Source organism: Schistocerca serialis, chromosome 4 (genome assembly GCF_023864345.2).
Source record: "Schistocerca serialis cubense isolate TAMUIC-IGC-003099 chromosome 4, iqSchSeri2.2, whole genome shotgun sequence".
NCBI lineage: Eukaryota > Metazoa > Arthropoda > Insecta > Orthoptera > Acrididae > Schistocerca > Schistocerca serialis.
In genome coordinates, this window is record NC_064641.1 from 389368147 (window position 1) to 389389452 (window position 21306).

The window sequence follows — 21306 nt, forward strand, 5'->3', positions numbered from 1 at the left end:
TTCAGATTGCCGCCTTTTTGTTAAAAGGAATTTTTTTAAATATCCCAACTGACAAGGTTACACAATATAATCAGTTTCGAAGCAATTTTTGAAATTTTGATATAGATTGTAAATTGTCTCATTCAGAGCTCCCGTCAACCGCTCTCCCACTCAAGGCCTTTAGTCGATGTCGTGCAGTGTTTTTACTTAAATAAAAACATAATACAATCTTAAGGGTGTACAATAAAAGTCTGAAGTCACTTTTGTAATTTTTTTGTTACTTTATTGAAAAAACCAAGAACATCGGTTTCAAAACCAAGCGTCACCATGGTTTACCCCCTTAGTACTAAACCTTCCGTCATCGATTCAACTGTGTACGCACACTAAGTACGAATACTGTCTTACACTCCATCAGACAAATTTTTTACAAAATTAAATTTAAATAGAAACACCGTAAAGGCATTCTCCGGTGAACTTTCTTGATATGGAAGACGGTCTCACCACAAAGTTATTATTACTGTTGTAACTACTTGATTTCACTAGCGTTATTTAGCTGATACTTTATTGCCTCGTGAATTTTATTTAATGCTATGTCGATAAGTAGTGTGACGAGAAAGAACTCAATTCGTCTGTTTGGTAAAAGAGCAGGAAAATATATAGTCGAAAATTTGGTAAAGCAAGGAGATGATTACTACCTTTACAAAATGGCTCTGAGCACTATGGGACTCAACATCTCACGTCATCAGTCCCCTAGACTTAGAACTACTTAAACCTAAGGACAGCACACAGGATTCGAACCTGCGACCGTAGCAGCAGCGCGGTTCCGGACTGGAGCGCCTAGAACCGCACGGCTACCGCGGCCGGCTACTACCTTTACAAGCGGAATGTTCAAGAATTGCGTTGTCTTACTTTGCCTGGTCAAGACAGTCAGTAAATAACTGTGCAAACGTGTGAACTACTTTTCTAGGTCCACTCAGCCAAATAGAGCTTACAGGAATGGCTGAAGTCTCGGAATTCAGATAGTTTGTAGCAAGTTGGGTGAGCTGCGAGCCCGAAATTAATTTCGGAATGTCTCAGGAAGTACCGTTTTGGTTAGAGCGTTCTAGAAGAGAGAGAGTGACAAAGAGAATTCTTATCACCAAGAATTTTTTTTTTGTGGTTTTAGGGCGCACAACTTCAACGGTCATTAGCGCCCCGACTACGTTAGGAATGCACCGCGAGTCACAAGTTTAAAACAGCAACGAAACGGAAAACACGATAAAAGACACACTGACAGGCACAGGATTAAAAAAAAAAACAGCATAATCAAATGTCCTTAGAGAGGAAGAACGCGAGCAGCTGCTCGTGGGTCATCCGCTAAAATGGCATCTAGAGTACATGGCAGGCCAAGATCAAGACGCAGTGTGTTAAAATCCGGACAGGACGTTAAAATGTGGCGGACCGTCAGCAATTGCCCACATGGGCAGAACGGCGCCGGCGCAGCCGTCAGCAGATGGCGATGGCTGAACCGGCAGTGTCCAATTCGTAACCGGGCCAAAACTACCTCCTCCCGCCGAGAAGGGCGTGAGGAGGACGTCCAAGCCGCGGGAAGAGGTTTCAAGGCCCGAAGCTTGTCTGCAAGTGCAGCCCAATCGGCATGCCACAGCGATAAAATGCGCCGACAAATGACCCTGCTACAATCTGACGAAGGGACACAACAAGAAGCTGTCCGAGGCTGGAGGACCGCAGCCTTGGCCGCGGCATCTGCAGCTTCGTTCCCAGGGATACCGACATGGCCAGGAACCCACATAAACCTAACCGGAGAACCGACGTCCACCAGCTGCTGAAGAGAGCGTTGGATCCGTTGCACGAAAGGGTGAACCGGGTACGGATCACTGAGGCTCTGGATGGCGCTCAGGGAATCGGAGCAGATGACATATGCAGAATGTCGGTGGCGGCAGATGTAAAGAACAGCCTGGTAGAGGGCAAAGAGCTCAGCTGTGAAGACCGAACAATGGCCATGGAGCCGGTATTTGAAACTTTGTGCCCCGACAATAAAAGAACACCCGACCCCGTCATTGGTCTTAGAGCCATCTGTATAAATGAAGGTCATATTAATGAACTTCGAACGAAGTTCGACAAAACGGGAGTGGTAGACTGAACCGGGGGTAACCTCCTTTGGGAGCGAGCAGAGGTCAAGGTGGACGCGAATCTGAGCCTGGAGCCAAGGTGGCGTGTGGCTCTCGCCCACTCGAAAGGTTGCAGGGAGTGAAAAATTAAGGTGTTGAAGGAGGCGACGAAAGCGAACTCCAGGGGGTAGCAGGGCAGAGACATACAACCCGTAGTGACGGTCGAGAGAGTCATCAAAAAAGGAACGATAAGACGGGTGGTCGGGCATTGCCAGTAGCCGACAGGCATACCGACAAAGCAGTATATCGCGCCGGTAGGTGAGTGGCAATTCACCAGCGTCAGCATGAAGACTCTCGACGGGACTAGTATAAAACGCTCCGATCGCAAGTCGTAAACCCCGATGTTGTATGGAGTTGAGGCGGCGTAAGATGGATGGCCGTGCAGAGGAGTATACGAAGCTCCCATAATCCAGCTTGGAGCGGACGATCGACCGATATAGGCGAAGTAGGACGGTTCTATCCGCTCCCCACGACATACCACTGAGAACACGGAGGAATTTAGAGAACGGGTACAACGGGCAGCCAAATATGACACGTGTGGAGACCAGCTAAGTTTCCTGTCAAATGTAAGACCTAAAAATTTTGTTGTCTTCACGAATGGGAGAGCAACGGGACCGAGTCGTAAGGACGGTGGGAGAAACTCTTTGTAGCGCCAGAAGTTAATACAGACCGTCTTCTCGGCAGAAAAACGGAAGCCATTGGCGACACTCCAGGAGTAAAGACGGTCAAGAGAACGCTGAAGACAGCGCTCCAGGAAACACGTACGCTGCGCGCTGCAATAGATGGTAAAATCGCCCACGAAAAGGGAGCCTGATACATCAGCTGGGAGGCAATCCATTATTGGATTGATCGCTATGGCGAAGAGAGCGACGCTCAAAACTGAGCCCTGTGGCACCCCATTCTCCTGGCGAAAGGTGTCTGACAGGACAGAACCCACACGTACCCTGAACTGTCGATCCATTAAAAAGGAACGAATAAAAAGAGGAAGGCGACCGCGAAGGCCACATGTATGCATGGTGCGGAGAATGCCCGCCCTCCAACAGGTGTCGTAAGCCTTCTCCAAATCAAAGAACACAGCCGCGGTCGGGCGCTTCCGCAAGAAGTTATTCATAATGAAGGTCGACAAGGTAACCAGATGGTCAACAGCAGAGCGGCGCCTACGAAATCCACATTGTACATTGGTAAGTAGGCGTCGAGACTCGAGCAGCCAAACCAAACGGGAGTTAACCATTCGCTCCATCACTTTACAGACACAGCTGGTAAGCGAGATGGGTCGATAACTGGAAGGCAAGTGCTTGTCCTTCCCCGGCTTAGGGATCGGGACAACAATAGACTCGCGCCAGCATGCGGGAACATGTCCCTCAATCCAGATGCGATTGTAAGTACGAAGAAGAAAACCTTTACCCGCAGGAGAAAGGTTCTTCAGCATCTGAATATGAATAGAATCACGCCCTGGAGCGGAGGAACGTGATCGGCCAAGTGCGTTTTCGAGTTCCCGCATGGTGAATGGGGCATTATAACTTTCACGATTCGAGGAGCGCAAGTTAGGTGGCCTAGCCTCCTCTGCCTGTTTGCGGGGGAGGAAGGCAGGGTGGTAATGAGCGGAGCTCGAAACCTCTGCGAAAAAGCGGCCGAAGGCATTGGAGACAGCCTCAGGGGCCACAAGGACGTCATTCGCGACCGTCAAGCCAGAAACTGGTGAGTGGACCTTAGTGCCAGATAGCCGGCGCAGGCTACCCCAGACAACAGAAGAAGGAGTAAAACTGTTGAAGGTGCTTGTGAAAGCAGCCCAGCTGGCTTTCTTGCTTTCTTTAATAATACGACGACACTGTGCACGTAATCGTTTATAATTGATACAATTCGCCACTGTAGGGTGGCGTTTAAAGGTGCGTAAAGCACGTCAACGAGCACGTAAAGCGTCTCTACATGCTGCGGTCCACAAGGGGACCGGTACGCGACGTGGAGAAGAAGTAGGGTGAGGGATGGAATATTCAGCAGCAGTGAGAATGACTTCCGTGAGGTGTGCGACCTGACGATCGCAGCTTGTGAGGGTTTGATCCTGAAAGGTAGCCCTGGAAGAGAAGAGCCCCCAGTCTGCTTTCGAGATGGTCCAACTAGATGAGCACGGAGAGGGGGTATGCTGCAGGAGATGGATAACACACGGGAAGTGGTCGCTCGAATATGTATCAGAAAGTGCATACCACTCAAACCGGCGTGCAAGTTGGGGAGTAGATATAGAGAGGTCTAAATGGGAATAGGTGTGAGACGTGTCCGAAAGAAAAGTAGGGACGCCAGTATTGAGGCAGACAAGATTGAGCTGGTTGAAAAGGTCTGCTAACAGGGAGCCCCTCGGGCAGGATGCTGGAGAGCCCCAAAGGGGATGGTGGGCATTGAAGTCTCCAGTTAACAAAAATGGTGCAGGTAGCTGAGCAATAAGTTGCATCATGTCTGCCCTGGTAACGGCAGACGACGATGGAGTGTAAACGGTACAAATGGAAAATGTAAAAGTGGGGAGAGTAATGCGGATGGCAACTGCCTGCAGGCCGGTGTGCAACGTGATGGGATCGTAGTAAATATCATCCTGGACCAGCAACATAACCCCTCCATGAGCCGGGATACCCACCACAGGGGGTAGGTCAAAACGCGCAGAGGTGTAGTGTGCCAAGGCAATTTGATCGCATGGGCGTAGCTTCGTTTCCTGGAGGGCTACGACGAGCGGACGGTGCAAGCGGAGCAGCAACTTCAAGTCCTCTCAGTTGGAGCGAATGCTGCGAATATTCCAGTGAATAAGTGCCATCGTAAGAAGAAAAGGAAGATGAAAAAAGGGGTCACCTCGAAGGCCGCTGAGGGCCTGGCTTCGAGCGAGCACTGCCGCCGCTATCAGTAGGCGGACAGTCATCGTCCATTGGTTCTGTAGGTTCATCGCCATCTTGGTAAGATGGCCGGGAGGGGGAGCTTCCTCCGCCGGTGAACAGCCAGATGTTCGGCTACCAGCGGTGCGGCCAGGCGAAACGGGTGACGGCCTGGGGCGGCAACCGCTGGGTGGCGCAGGAGAAGAAATGCGCCGTGGCGGAGAAGGAGAACTGTGCTTCCTATGAGCCTTCTTGGAAGGTCGTTTGGTGGAAGTACTGGTCGATGGCTGGGAGGTCGAGGTACGTAGGAAATCTGCACGGGACGGTTCCTTCTTGAAGGCCCGTGCATCTGACTTCTGGGTCTTCGTCTTAGCAGAAGCTGATGAAGGTGCTTGTGTCTGAGGGGTGACGAGAGGAAGAGGAGACGTCGACCGCGCGATCTTGGCACTGGCCGAACGGACGACCGTGGTGCTGAAGGTCAGATCGCATGTCATCGTCGCCACCTCCCTGGTAGTCCGAGGAGAGGCGAGGACAGTACTGTATTTCCCCGCTGGGAGCAGCGTGGGCTTCCTACTAGCCAATAGCTTGCGAGCAGCCGAGGTGGACACTTTCTCTTTGATCCGAATTTCTTGCTTACAGCGTTCTTCCTTATAGACGGGACAGTCGCGGGAGGATGCGGCATGGTCACCCTGACAGTTCACACAACGAGGAGACGGAGGTGGACAGTCACCCTCATGGGCATCCCTGCCACAAGTGACACATTTAGCCGCATTGGAACAAGACTGTCGAGTGTGAATGAAACGCTGACACTGGTAGCAGCGCGTAGGTGTCGGGACATAGGGGCGAACAGAAATAACCTCGTAGCCCGCCTTGATGCGCGATGGCAGCTTAACACTATCAAAGGTCAAGAAAAGTGTCCGGGTCGGTACAAGGTCATTGTTGATCTTTTTCATGACCCTATGGACAGCCGTCACGCCCTGCTCAGCGAGGAAAGATTGAATCTCCTCGTCAGTCAATCCGTCGAGGGATCTAGTATAGACCACACCACGAGACAAATTCAAAGTTCAGTGAGCCTCCACCCGGACAGGGAACGTGTACAGGAGTGTGACTCGAAGCAGTTTCTGTGCCTGAAAGGCGCTCTCAGTTTCTAGTAACAAGGTACCATTACGCAACCTGGTACAAGATTTGACAGATCCGGCTATGGCATCTACGCCCTTCTGGATAACGAAAGGGTTAACAGAGGAAAAATCCTTTCCATCCTCAGATCGAGAAACGACGAGGAACTGTGGGGTAGGCGGTAGTACTTTCGTCAGTGGGGGCTGGTCATGTTTCCGTTTGTGGGCAGAAGTCGAGAGAGAAGAAGAGAAATCAATTGCGGAGGAATCCCCCACGATTGCCAGCGTCTCCGATGGCGCGCTCCTTCCTTAAGGGGACCCTCTCAGAGGGCACTCCCGCCTGAAGTGAATGTTTACACCTCAGGTCACACCTCCCGAGAAACAGACGGAGAGACCAATCGGCATGGTCAAAAGGTATCAGCTCAGGCAGTCACCCCTCCCTGGGCCTGGCCTTTACCACGGGGTACGTGCGTGCCTTACTTGTCTACCCAGGGCTGGGAATTACGCGTTACCCCGTCACCGGCTACGCGTGCGAACGCGTGGGTCGGTCTTCAGGCGCGCACAGGGAGGAAGGAAGAAGAAGAAGAAGGAAAAGAAGAGAGAGAGGGAGAGAGAGGACGGACTGTCTCAAACGCCGAGGTGGAGACCAGAGAAGGCAAGGAGAAGAAGGCAAGGGAAAGAGTAAGGAAGACAGTGAGACGGAGAAGAACAAAGAAAGGAACCAACCAAAGAAGAAAGAAATGAGAAGTGAAAAACCAAAAAGACCACAAATATAGGTCGTGGGACCGTCCGTCTCCGGACGCAGGCACTAACTACCCCCCTTGAGGGGGATGGACTCCTTTTAGTCGCCTCTTACGACAGGCAGGAAGACCTCGGGCCTATTCTAACCCCCGGACCCGCAGGGGGGGTTATCGCCAAGAATGTCCGGTTGGTGTTTTTAATCAGCAATTAATGTACTGATTTCCTGTCTCGTTAAGAGTGTTTCGGGGAGGAGGTAGGGGGAGGGAGGAGGCAAGAATGTGTGTGTGTGTGTGTGTGTGTGTGTGTGTGTGTGTGTGTGTGTGTGTGTGTGTGTGAGAGAGAGAGAGAGAGAGAGAGAGAGAGAGAGAGGAGAGGGGGGCGAAGGAAAAGGGGCCTACGGCAGCACTGGAGTGGTATGGGAAAAATTAGAAGTGTGACACTGGAGGACTGGCAGGGAGGGGCGATGATGGGGTAGTCGGAGAGTGAACGATGGCTTGGTGGCAATCGATAGACGTCGACAGCAAGGGGGAAAGCAGATTTCGCTGTGGTGCGCGACCAGTCATCGCCACCGCTCTCACGGAACATTATCAATGTCCTGATATTTAGGACGTGAGCAGAAAGGAACTGAGCCGATAACTTCGGCGTTTTCCTACCCTAATACTACGAGGTATCTTGTGGAACCTACCGCTACTTATATAAGCTCGTATTACGCTCAATAAATCTGCAATCACTCTCACTCAATCAACGAGTATTTTATTTATTTTCGGATACTACTAACTGAGTTACATGTAGTCAAATTAAATTAGAACCGTTCTTGCATTTCCGCATAATCTTATTATAAGCTAGTGAACAATCTGATTACTATAATAAGCAGATTAGTATATCGGATCGAGTGCCGGCACCGGGGAAATTTCAATTACACGCCGGGCTGCGCGAGTTAAGTTGGCGGGCCTGGCGGCATTCCACGGTGGAGCTCGTTCGCCGCACCGATTCAAGTCGCGAGGAATTTATGCTCGCTCCAGGAGGCACTTACGAAGCGAAGTTACGAGCGTTTATACTCTATTAACTGCTCTGAGAGGCGGGGCTCGAGTACGGCGAAATTCTTGGGTGCATTTCTTCATAAAATCCAGCCAGCGCTCCGCGCACAAGTAAACGCACTTCCAGGTCAGCGAAATTATTTTCCATGTACGTTATTAACAAGTCATCTTAATTTAATTCATTTAAGCTTTGATGTATTTACTTTCACAGTTGGAAATTCAGCACTGACAATAATTCCCAACCTTTCCCCTTTGGAACTGTTTTATACTTTCGGGGTGGAAAAAACATATTTCCAAATTTTACGAAGGTATTTCAGTTACGGTTCGTACAATGAAGTTTACCGCCACATTCTTCGATAAGCTTACATCCCTGTTACCAAAATGTTTGTTTCCCTTTACCAAATTACTGTGTATTATTATTATTTCTTTCTTGTCTCAGACGTTATGTCTGGTTAAAAATGGAAGGTGACGCGGACCTTGATCAAGCGTGACTTCCTTTTAACTGTACGGCGTATGTTACATTGCATTTAGGAACTTTCGGGTAATTGAACAAGTGTCAATAATTACAGATTTCTGTAGTTTCGATGTAGCTGTATTGCATTGATGTACTGGTGGATATTGTGTGGTATGACTCCTGTATTTGATGGTATAATTGGTACAATGTCAACTTTATCCTGATGCCACATGTCCTTGACTTCCTCAGCCAGTTGGATGTATTTTTCAATTTTTTCTCCTGTTTTCTTTTGTATATTTGTTGTATTGGGTATGGATATTTCGATTAGTTGTGTTAATTTCTTCTTTTTATTGGTGAGTATAATGTCAGGTTTGTTATGTGGTGTTGTTTTATCTGTTATAATGGTTCTGTTCCAGTATAATTTGTATTCATCGTTCTCCAGTACATTTTGTGGTGCATACTTGTATGTGGGAACATGTTGTTTTATAAGTTTATGTTATAAGGCGAGCTGTTGGTGTATTATTTTTGCTACATTGTCATGTCTTCTGGGGTATTCTGTATTTGCTAGTATTGTACATTCGCTTGTGATGTGATCTACTGTTTCTATTTGTTGTTTGCAAAGTCTGCATTTATCTGTTGTGGTATTGGGATCTTTAATAATATGCTTGCTGTAGTATCTGGTGTTTGTTTGATCCTGTATTGCAATCATGAATCCTTCCGTCTCACTGTATATATTGCCTTTTCTTAGCCATGTGTTAGATGCGTCTTGATCGATGTGTGGCTGTGTTAGATGATACGTGTCCTTGCTATGTAGTGTTTTCTTTTTCCAATTTACTTTCTTCGTATCTGTTGATGTTATGTGATCTAAAGGGTTGTAGAAGTGGTTATGAAATTGCAGTGATGTAGCCGATGTATTTATATGAGTGATTGCTTTGTGTATTTTGCTAGTTTCTGCTCGTTCTATAAAGAATTTTCTTAAATTGTCTACCTCTCCATAATGTAGGTTTTTTATGTCGATAAATCCCCTTCATCCTTCCTTTCTGCTTAATGTGAATCTTTCAGTTGCTGAATGTATGTGATGTATGTGTAAGTGTATTGAGTGCTTCTAGGTCTGTGTTACTCCATTTCACTACTCCAAATGAGGAGGTCAATATTGGTATAGCATAAGTATTTATAGCTTTTGTCTGGTTTCTTGCTGTCAATTCTGTTTTCAGTATTGTTGTTAGTCTTTGTCTATATTTTTCTTTTAGTTCTTCTTTAATATTCGTATTATCTATTCCTATTTCTTGTCTGTATCCTAGATACTTATAGGCATCTGTTTGTCCAGCACTTCTATGCAGTCGCTGTGGTTATCCAATATGTAATCTTCTTGTTTAGTGTGTTTTCCCTTGACTATGCTATTTTTCTTACATTTGTCTGTTCCAAAGGCCATATTTATATCACTGCAGAATACTTCTGTTATCTTTAGTAATTGGTTGAGTTGTTGATTTGTTGTTGCCAGTAGTTTTAGATCATCCATGTATAGCAAATGTGTGATTTTGTGTGGGTATGTTCCAGTAATATTGTATCCATAATTTGTATTATTTAGCATGTTGGATAGTGGGTTCAGAGCAAGGCAGAACCAGAAAGGACTTAATGAGTCTCCTTGGTATATTCCACACTTAATCTGTATTGGCTGTGATGTGATATTATTTGAATTTGTTTGGGTGTGGTTTTCTAATTTTTCATTAGTATGCTTAGAAACTGTATCAATTTAGGATCTACTTTGTATATTTCCAATATTTGTAGTAACCATGAGTGGGGTACACTATCAAAAGCTTTTTGGTAATTAATGTATGCATAGTGTAGCGACCTTTGTTTAGTTTTAGCTTGATATGTCACCTCTGCATCTATTATCAGTTGCTCTTTACATCCTCGTGCTCCTTTGCAACAGCCATTTTGTTCTTCATTTATAATTTTGTTCTGTGTTGTATGTGTCATTAATTTCTGTTTAATGACTGAAGTTAATATTTTGTATATTGTTGGTAGGCATGTTATAGGGCGATATTTAGCTGGGTTTGCTGTGTCTGCTTGATCTTTAGGTTTCAGATAAGTTATTCCATGTATAAGTGTATCAGGGAATGTGTATGGGTCTGCAATGTAACTGTTAAATAATTTAGTTAGTTGTGAATGTGTTGAGGTGAATTTCTTTAGCCGGAAATTTGCTATTTTACCTTGTCCAGGGGCTTTCCAATTGTGAGTAGAATTAATTGCTTGGGTGACTTCATGTTGCAAAATTATCACTTCACTTCAGGCATTTGTGGTATCATCTTGTATGTATCTGTTTCTGCTTATATCCACCGTGCATGCCTGTTATGTTGTACCAGGTTTGACCATATGTTGCTCCAGAAGTGTTCCATGTCTGTTATGTTTGATGGATTGTCTATTTTAATGTGTGTGTTATCTATTGTCTGGTAAAATTTCTTTTGGTTTGTGTTGAATGTTTGGTTTTGTTTCCTTCTATTTTCACTTTTTTGTATCTTCTAAGTCGTTTGGCCAATGCTTGTAATTTCTGCTTCTTTTCATCTAATTGCTTTATCGCTTCTTGTGAGATTTTACCTAACCTTTTCCGTTTTTTTTTCTGATATTTCATTTCTTATAAATTGTGTTAGCTGTCCGATGTCTTTTCTCAGTTTGTCTATTCTGGTCTGTAGCCTGTGTTGCCATGCTGGTTTTGTGGGTTTCTTCTGTGTGTTGGTTGGTTCTGATCTCTGCCTAGTGTGTACATTTAGTGTAGTGAGTGCTCCTATATAAACCAGTAGTTGTAACTCTTCCATAGTTGTGTTTTCATTTATTTTGTTGTGTATGATTGTGTTGATAGTTTTTATTGTTGTTTCGACTTGTGGGTTATTTGGCGGTCTATGCAAGGATGATCTAATATCTGTATTTGTGTCTTTGTATTCTATGTATGTCAGCTAAAATTTTTTTTCTATATCGAACATGTGTGTCACTTCGTGTTCTATTTGTGCTTATTCTGGTGGCTGTCTTAAGATTTCGTTTCCCTCTGACTGTTTAATTGATGCGTGTTGTTCTTTGTTTGTTTGCTCTGGGATGTTTGAGTCCATTACTGTATTTTCTTCTTCTTCTGATTGCACATTATTTTGTTCCCGTATTTGTTGTACTTGTTGCTCGATGTTTTCTAATTCTGACTGGGGTATCCTGTTATTTTTGATTATTACACGGATCTGATCAGCTAGTCGTCATTCTGTTAAAAATTTTAATTCTGGGTATCTGGTAATAAATGTTGTGTATACTTGTGATCTGTATCCAGTTGTGTTGGTTCCTAGGTTTGTTGCTTGGTAATAACAGAACATGAGGTGTCGATTAACTTCATCTGACCATCCCATCCTCTGGCTTTGTTTTCCTTCTAGGGTGGTTGCAGGAAGCATATCCTGCAAAACACCTCTATTTGGATTTGAATCATTTTCCAGTTGGCTAGCAGTGTCGTTACCATTGTGGGCGGGCATAGGGTTCAAGCGTCGTCCCCGACCATGACGGCGCTTGTCCGAGGCTTCTTTAGTTCTGTCCTGAACCAACTAATCACACTAAAAGTGGGGTTAGCCCTATTAGTGGTTTGTTCTTTTCGTCGCCTTTTACGACTGGCAGAACATACCGGAGGCCTATTCTTTTCCCGGGCCTCCACGGGATTTATTATTATTATTATTATTATTATTATTATTGACCAGGCTTGAACTGTGCGGCCTGTCCCGGCGGAGGTTCGAGTCCTCTCTGGGGCATGGGTGTGAGTGTTCTTAGGATAATTTAGTTTAAGTAGTGTGTAAGCTTAGGGACTGGTGACCTTAGCAGTTAAGTCCCATAAGATTTGACGCACATTTGAACTTTTTTTTTTTTTTACCCGGCTTCTTCTCTCGTATTACGGATACAAGAATAACGTTGCGAAACGAAATACGAACTGTAACGAGCACATGAGGTCAGCTGCAGGAAGGGGAAAGCTGATACGGGACTACCGAGTTAGTTCTGGGAGAGTATAGCGCGGCTATGTAGCAGACTGCATACAAAACGCTTGTGCGACCTGAAAAATGATCGATTTTTGGCATCCCCACCACTCTTGATGATGGAAGATATCGAAGCACTTCATGGGTGTGTTGCTAGAATTGCTACCGACCCGTTCTATCAGAAGGAGAGCGTTATGGAAATGACTATTAAGAAAGCTCAGAGTACCATTTGCGGACCCTGGAGTGAGGTTCTGGAGCCTCTGACCTTTTTTCGCTTGAGGACAACATATGAAGGATTAAAGAGCGTGGAGCTGCAAAGAAATCCCGTAGTCCGACAAGGTTTTCGGCAGGTTTGCCTTGCTCATCAGGCTGGAAATCCCCACTCAAACGTTCCCTAATTGGTATTCCCTCTGCGCCATTGTCAGCGCGTCCAGACATTTGGCTGTAAATGACGAAGTCCTATAGTAACATGACCCGCTCTCCCGAGTTGCAAATAAAATAAAACAAAAAGTACCTTACCCGCTGTATACCCTTCCGCTACAAACCCTCTGTTTATAACTGTAAACTCTGAGAAGTAGCTGTGTTGGTTCTTTTAAGGCAATACTTACCGTTCGCATTGCAACACCCACAATTAACACTACAACCGCTAAATATGCTCACCACACCAAAGTTAACGTGAATGAATATCAATGAAAAATTTTCGTCGCGTATCCCACAGCGTACGCTACAGTCAGAGGCAGCAGAATAATGATGTCGGCTGGAGCATCATATGGTACACCCCTCCCTACTATTGCGCATCGCCCCGCCATTTGCCTTCTTACGTGCACTCGTCTAGCAGCAGTACAAGGTAAACGCCGCCATGCGGAGTTACACGTCCATGCAGAAGGTACAAAACGATACTGTTAACTGCACAAAAGCGCCGGCCGGAGTGGCCGTGCGGTTCTAGGCGCTACAGTCTGGAACCGAGCGACCGCTCCGGTCGCAGGTTCGAATCCTGCCTCGGGCATGGATGTGTGTGATGTCCTTAGGATAGTTAGGTTTAAGTAGTTCTTAGTTATAGGGGACTCATGACCTCAGCAATTAAGTCCCATAGAGCTCAAAGCCATTTGAACCAGTTTTTGAACACGTGGGGGCAAGTCTTCCACAGTGCACGCACACGCGTACTTTAATAAGCTGCGACACACGGAAACAGGGACATCACTGTCTCAGCAATGCTGTACCAATTCTTACGTCATGTGTTTGTTGTTCGTTTCAGTCGGCATTGTTATTAAAACGGCTCTGATTTACGAATCAAAATTATTCTTTTATAAAAAAGATTTATTTAAAAACGAAAAATGTTAGCACTGCTGCTATAGCTAATGGATATTTGGGTTTTTTTACTCGGTCATTGGTAAAAAACAGAAAACACCTGTTCTACGAGAGACCAAACAAATACGAAAAATACTGGTAATTCAGAACCAAACAATCTGTATCTGTTTTAACCGTTCGGTTTTTCCCATCCCTAGTGAGAAGCAGGAAATTTAGATTCGACTCCTGGTGCAGCGCAAAATTTTCAATGTTCGCAGTCCATTCTGCAGATAAAGGTTGTCCGTATTCGCAACTGCAAATACGTTTCCTGTATACTTGTATTTAGACTGACATCAGGATTGTTCTCCTGTTTAGAGGCGTGTCCTGCCAAAGCCTTCTAGATACAAGGCCTACGCAGAGCGGCCATATTGGCACGTGACGTCACAAACTGTTGGCCATCTTCAGTCGGCAGACCTGTTCGCGTGTATGTTGTGTTGAAAGTGTGTGACACGTGAAAGTGATATATATTTCAATACAGTATTCGCCTACAGTTCTTCGAAGTATGGGATAGAAGTGCTGCGTTCCCTTTTGCCAGGGAAATTATAAATCCCACAAAGGCATGAAAGTGCACATGTTTCGATTTCCCAAATGTGTGAAGTTGAGAAATCGCTGGATTGCCCTATTACCAGACAGGAATTTGTGTCTACGCATCATTCAGGGGTAAGTAAATGACAAAAAATTTGTAGCGTGTTATTTGTTTCCATTGCACCACATTTGCCAATTGTTTTTAAAAGCAGTTATGCATCATGAACCGCCGGCCGGTGTGGCCGAGCGGTTCTAGGGCTTCAGTCTGGAACCGCGCGACCGCTACGGTCGCAGCTTCGAATCCCGCCTCGGCCATGGATGTGTGTGATGTCCTTAGGTTAGTTAGGTTTAAGTAGTTCTAAGTTCTAGGGGACTGATGACCTCAGATGTGAAGTCCCATAGTGCTCAGAGCCATTTGAACCATTTATCATGTACCAGTATCATTTGTTTCTTAATTCTGGACCATTGCTGCGAGGTTAATACGAAGCTGGCTGTGAAATGTCTCCCATATTTGCAACTATTGTCACACAGAATAGTTATATTAATTAGTGCGGCTCGAAAATGCTTAGTATTCCTTATCATTCCTACCAGATTATTGAGTTTCCAGTACTTTTATTTGGAAGAGCTACAGAATGATTTTGTTCAGTTTAACATATACAGCTATTCGGAAATAATTTCAATTTGAGTAAACTATCTTAGAAAATTGCTTTAATGAATTCAGTGTTCGACAGATTAAGCAGTATAGAAGGCAGAGTTTTGAGGGAAGTGCATAATGATTAAATTAACATGTGACACGAATGTCAATCAAGGATATAGGAGAAACAATGTTTTCATGTTTAAGGTTCTAAAGTTCTGGAGAAACAGGGAAATAAAATATTATTTCGGGTTTTTTGATTTATTAAACATTACGTCAGGAGGTGCTCCATTTCGTCGAATGATTTGAGTTTCGTGTGAGGTCAGCAGATTTTGAAGTGGAGACGAAAATTTACGAAAATAAACAGGGAAACAAAATCTTAAATACTGTATGAGCTCCAGTTGCTTTATTTAAAACCGAAAACGTCTGCCTGTTGTTACATATTGCTGATTTTTTTACTGCAAAAAAGCGTAGCTCCTGAGGTAAAAGACAGAATTTAAAATTACAGTTTGTATTCAAGCCTAGAAACGCGTATTTAAGGCAAATCGTCAAAATAATTTCACATCTTGAAGTAACATAGGGCAGTTTTGTTCAGTTACTTTACGCAATGATATACATTTCCATACTTTCATTACAAGACCACGTAGAAGAGGAAAGCAGGAGAATCCCTATGCGGTCTCAGCTCTAAAACTCTTAAAGTTAGTATAGCTGCAGAGTGCTTAACAGGAGCGTTCCGATACAGACCCGGCCATCAGAATGTGACGTCACAAGTGTGCGCGCAGGTCTGTTGTCTAGGTGGTGTTGGTCCTGCAAGGGCACAGACAACGGTCGACCGCGAGAGGTGTTGCAATGGGCGGAAGCGCCCAGTGCCGCAGCGCACCACAGCGGACGCGGCGAGCCAAGTAGGCCACGCGGCTCAGCTGTTCCACACAGTAGCGCCGACCGCAGTGCAGCCGGCCCCGGATAAAGCACACCGCCAGCACGTGTGCCGTCATCTGGGGCCCGCCGCCGCCTGGGAGCACGCTACTGCCCGGCGAAACGCGAACCACGGAATCTCACCACTGAAGGCACACTGGTCGAGTACGTAACAAATAACATGGCTGCGAGTTGCGCTCCGCTGTGAACGGCGCGTGGTAGGAGATGTGCAGATCGACAGCACAAACATACGCAGAAACGTGTAACTTACACGTAGCAATCCTACAAATGATCGTATTAACACGTCAGTAAAACCAATAATTCTAGAAATACACTCTTTCAGAGACAATAGTTTTTTTATCAGAGACCCTAAAAAGAATTAGTCACGAAAAACAGTTGTAAGTAGGCTGTTTAGGTTTTTATGTTGGTAATAGAGTTGTGGCGATTCGTGATTGAGTCGTTTATTTGAACGACTCTAAGTAAAGAATCGTAAGAATAGAATCGTGACACGGACGAATCGTCGTTCAAAAGAATCGTAAGAATGATTGCGTGTTTCCGAGTCGTGACGATTCTAAGTTCCAACGATTCATCGATTCTTACAAGGGAACCTCCCCATCGTACCCCCCTCAGATTTAGTTATAAGTTGGCACAGTGGATACGCCTTGAAAAACTGTACACAGATCAATCGAGAAAACAGGAAGAACTTGTGTGGAACTATAAAAAATAAGCAAAATATACAAACTGAGTAGTCCACGCGATCATAGGCAACATCAAAGATAATCTTAAATCAGGAGCGCCGTTGTCCCGTCGTTAGCGTGAGCAGCTACGGATCGAGAGGTCCTTGGTTCAAGTCTCCCCTCGAGCGAAAAATTTTTCTTTATTTTCGCAAAGTTATGATCTGTCCATTCGTTCATTGACGTCTCTGTTCACTGTAATAAGTTTAGTGTCTGTGTTTTGCGACCGCACTGCAAAACCGTGCGATTAGTAGACGAAAGGACGTGCCTCTCCAATGGGAACCGAAAACATTTGATCGCATGGTCATAGGTCAACCGATTCCTCCGCAGGAAAACACGTTTGATATATTCTATACGACACTGATGACAGTATGTGCGTCACATGACAGGAATATGTTGTCGACCCACCTAATTTGTACACTTGGCGAATGGGTAAAAAGATTCTTCTACCTTGCCCGAGTTAGGTTTTCTTGTGGATGTGATAATCACTCCCAAAAAAGTGATGAAAACATAGGAGTTTGTCACATAAACTGCAACAAATGAATGCAACAGTTTCACAGTCGCTCAGTTTTCCCTGTGCTCTGTCAAAACATATGTTTTTAACGTTTTCAAATTTTTCAGTGTGTAGACCGTCAAATCCTGCATATGTCCAAGCAAATCTGAACATGTCCTGGAATTTTGGAGAGCGAAGTTGATTATGTGTGAGTGCCTGAAGTTTGATAATCGTCTGAAAAGACAAAATTAAAATTTTTGCTCGAAGGAAGACTTGAACCAAGGACCTCTCCTTTCGCAGCTGCTCACGCTAACCACGGGACCACGGCGCTTATGAGGTCTGTCTATGCTTGAAACTGCTTATCTTGCGCATGGACTACTCAGTTTGTATATTTTGCTTATTTTTTCATAGTTCCACACAAGTTCTTCCTGTTGTCTCGATTGATCTGTGTTCAGTTTTTCAAGGTCTATCCACCGTGGCAACTTATAACTAAATCTGAGGGGGATGCGATGGGGAGGTTCCCTTGTTAGTACGCTATTTTTCGAAGGCAACTTCCGAGTCGTGCCGAATGATTATGACCGCCAGATAGCAGTCAAGTCGAGCATGCGGTTGAACAAAGGAAGCTCGGAACGAACAAACGAAGTTCGTGGGCCGTAATATTACTCTTGAAAACCAAGCTGACAGTTGGCGGTGGCTGACTGGAACGAGCGTAAAGGCATTTCCCATTTACTATCGATACCATCAGCCATCTCGCCGACGTCAGCTTAGTTTGCGCGAGTACTACACGAACTAGTGATGACAGAAACGATATACAGCGAGTACACAGCTCCCAATACAGGCGATTAAAATCAAGAAATCCAAGTATGATGAATAAATACGTACCTCTTATTTGTTGCAGGTGCAATCCAAAACATACACACCTAAACACACGATTATCTATTTCGCGTATCTCGAAAACGGCCCTAACGATTTGCATGAAATTTTGTATTTAGACTGGTTTTTGCTTTTTAAGTTCACCTACATAGTTCCATTCGTAAAAACGCAATTTTATATTATAAAAACGCTATTTCACATGTTTTTATAACGCCATCTCGTAAAACTTTGTTAGTACGTATTGAATGTAGTTAAGGTTTTGGTTTTTATGTTTATCTGTCTTTATGTGTCTTTCCTTACAGCACGCGATTTTACACAAAAGAATTCTTTAAATAAAAACGTAAATTTCGTGTTTCTTGGGAACGGCTTTAACAGTTCGGATAAAATTTTTTATTTAGATACGGATTTTGATTTTTAAGTTTATCTTTAAACAAAAGCTTTTTAATTAGTAATTTCAAGTTCGAGTTTTCGAATGTTATCGTGTTCAGATTCATATTAAATTTTAGTGACGTAATGTCGCTGTATACGATTGAATCCTACTGTTTAGAAGTATGTCGTCTTCTCACGTAAACAGTAGTGACAGCGGCAAGTTCTCAGACAAATTAAAAGCGAAATACCTATGCTTTGTATTTAGAAGAAATGAAAGTTAAGCTAAATTTGCTGTGTGGGAGGGCTGTCAGCTGCGTTATGAATTAAATGGATGATGTGGACTTGGAAAGACATCTTAGCACAGAAAAACATAGGATGATATGAGCCAAACCACGTCTGCCTCACTGCTAGATTTTGTTACTATAAAACAGACGTCTGTAGTCAGATACGTTCAAGCAACACAACCAAACTGGCATACCACGTAAGTTTGCACCACCTTTCGCACAAGTCGACTCCTCTTTCCTGTCATACTGAAATAAAACAATAGATGCAATCAAATCAAACGTGACCTTTCATCAATTAAGGCATTACACGTATAAATCGAGAATCACACTTGTAACGTCATGTGCATGTTTACTCATAAATAAACTACTACTGGCATATCTTATCATGACACAGTTCGATTCTAACCCCATTGACAATTTCAGGCATGTCCTGCCATCTATGAGTAAGATGTAGAACTTTTTGCATTCCGTAAGAATCGTGCCATCGCAGGCTAGATGAATCGTAGAAATCGATTCGCAATGTGGAATCGAATCGGGAAAAAGAATAGTGTTGCCCAACTCTGGTTGGTAACGCCACGTAGCGCTCTGTATGAAAATCACTGGCTGTGCTGTGTGCAGTCTGTGGCTGGTTGGTATTGTTGGAATATTCGCTATTGTAGAGTTGGGCAGCTGGATGTGAACAGCTCGTAGCGTTGCGCAGTTGGAGGTGATCCGGCAGCAGTGGTGGATGTGGGAAGAGAGATGGTAGTTTTGAGAGCGGACTATCTGGAAGTGTGTCCGCCAGAAAAAGGAAATTTGTAAGACTGGATGTCATGAACTGATATACATATTATGACGTTTGAACTCTATTAAGGTAAATAATTGTTTGTTCTCCATCAAAATCTTTAATTTGCTAACTATGCCTATCAGTAGTTAGTGCCTTCAGTAGTTACAATCTTTTATTTAGCTGGCAGTATTGGCGCTCGCTGTATTGCAGTAGTTCGAGTAACGAAGATTTTTGTGAGGTAAGTGATTCATGAAAGGTATAGGTTATTGTTAGTCAGGGCCATTCTTTTGTAGGGATTATTTAAAGTCAGATTGCGTTGCGCTAAAAAAATATTGTGTGTCAGTTTAGTGATGATCAGAATAAGTAAAGAGAGAAATGTCTGAGTACGTTCAGTTTTGCTCAGCTGTTTGAAAATCAAATAACGTAATGAGTTTACCAGCACAGTAATTCATTAATTTTTCTAAGGGGACGTTTCACAGTGACGGCCAGTTATCATGACCTAATGTGCTACAGCACACTATAATTAACGCACTAAAATTATGCTATTTCTCTTCGAATGCGAGCCGGAAATTGCACTAATATTACGCCACTTCTCTTTGAAGTGTACGCTGATATGGCAATAAAACCTAAAATACTGAGTAAATGAAAAATCAATATTTGTGTTCAACTTGTTTCATAGTATTTTGTGTGTCACACCCTACCCCTCCCAACTTTCTTACTGAAATTGTTTCCTAGAAAAAGGCACGCAATAGAGGGTTACAGAGTTCCGTAGATACACTCCAAACGTAAAGCCAACAACAGGAAGAAGGGGGATGAGGCTCGCGGATTTGGCTCGAACGATGTGAGCAGAAACAGGTAGACGGTCATTTCAAGGTCCTAGAATATTTCGCCTCAGTGAGCCACAGGAAAAGGTAAAACACTCTCTAAAAATTTACGTATTGAGTGTGAGAGAGTTTTGAGCAGCAGTTTACATACTGACCAGGTAGCGTCGTGATCAAGTGCACCGACGCATTCCGTCAGTTCTGGTCCGATAACTACTGCTACCATAATTATTTTCATTTTATTTGATTCAGAACAATGTTAAAAGATTAATTATAAAATTTAAATATATTTAATCAGTTCAATGTATATACACAAAACTAATATGTTCAATTTTCTTACGCTTACTACCCTGACAAGTCAAAGGCCTATATGCCAAAACATTGTACAACATTGGTACCATTTTGCACGAGCTGCCACTGCTGCTTGTAAACAAAGGATTAACCAATGCAAAACAAGATGGAACACGTGCTGCCAGAACGAAGTCCCATAAAACAAAAATAGGGGTAACAATCTTAGCACAGTGGACTGTGTCGCTACGATATTGGCAAAAGAAAATAATGAACATGTCTGGCGTAGAAATTGTACCTGATACTCTGTTCATCAATATTACCTAATTTTTTTTCTCCTTCCTCCACATCTTTTAGGAGTAGTAAAGCCTTGGCAAGTACCTGCTGCTATGTTTTCCCACAACTTCTTTATGTAACACTTGGAATAGCTGGCAGTTCCTGGAGCATTCTCAAGCACTATATTTATGAGATCTTTGCCTTCCCCCTGCCTTCCCATTTGCCTTGTTCAACAAAAAATTAATGGCACTGCATTTTATCACGTGTCTGTATAGTACAGAAATACCAACAAGAATCCTCGAAAAACACAGGTAGGCAGGCGAATCAACGGAGGCAGCCGCCCCTAAGGAGCATAGCGTTCACGACGAAAATGCATTTTTGCGCTGGTGCCACATTATTCTGCGGAACCTACGCTTGAGCACATCCCGCTTTCTTCAGTACTGAGAGGCTTCAAAATGGCAGAAATTTGCACGACTAACAGTGACTGAAATGGAAGGTGTTACACTCAAACATATTGACTGCGCTATTGAGCGCATTCTCCATTATTTTAATGTCTGTGAGATATGTTGATTACAATTTCATCTTTATGCAAGCAGTAAAAGAAACGAAAGGAAAATTTTGAGAAGGAATTGAAGATCAC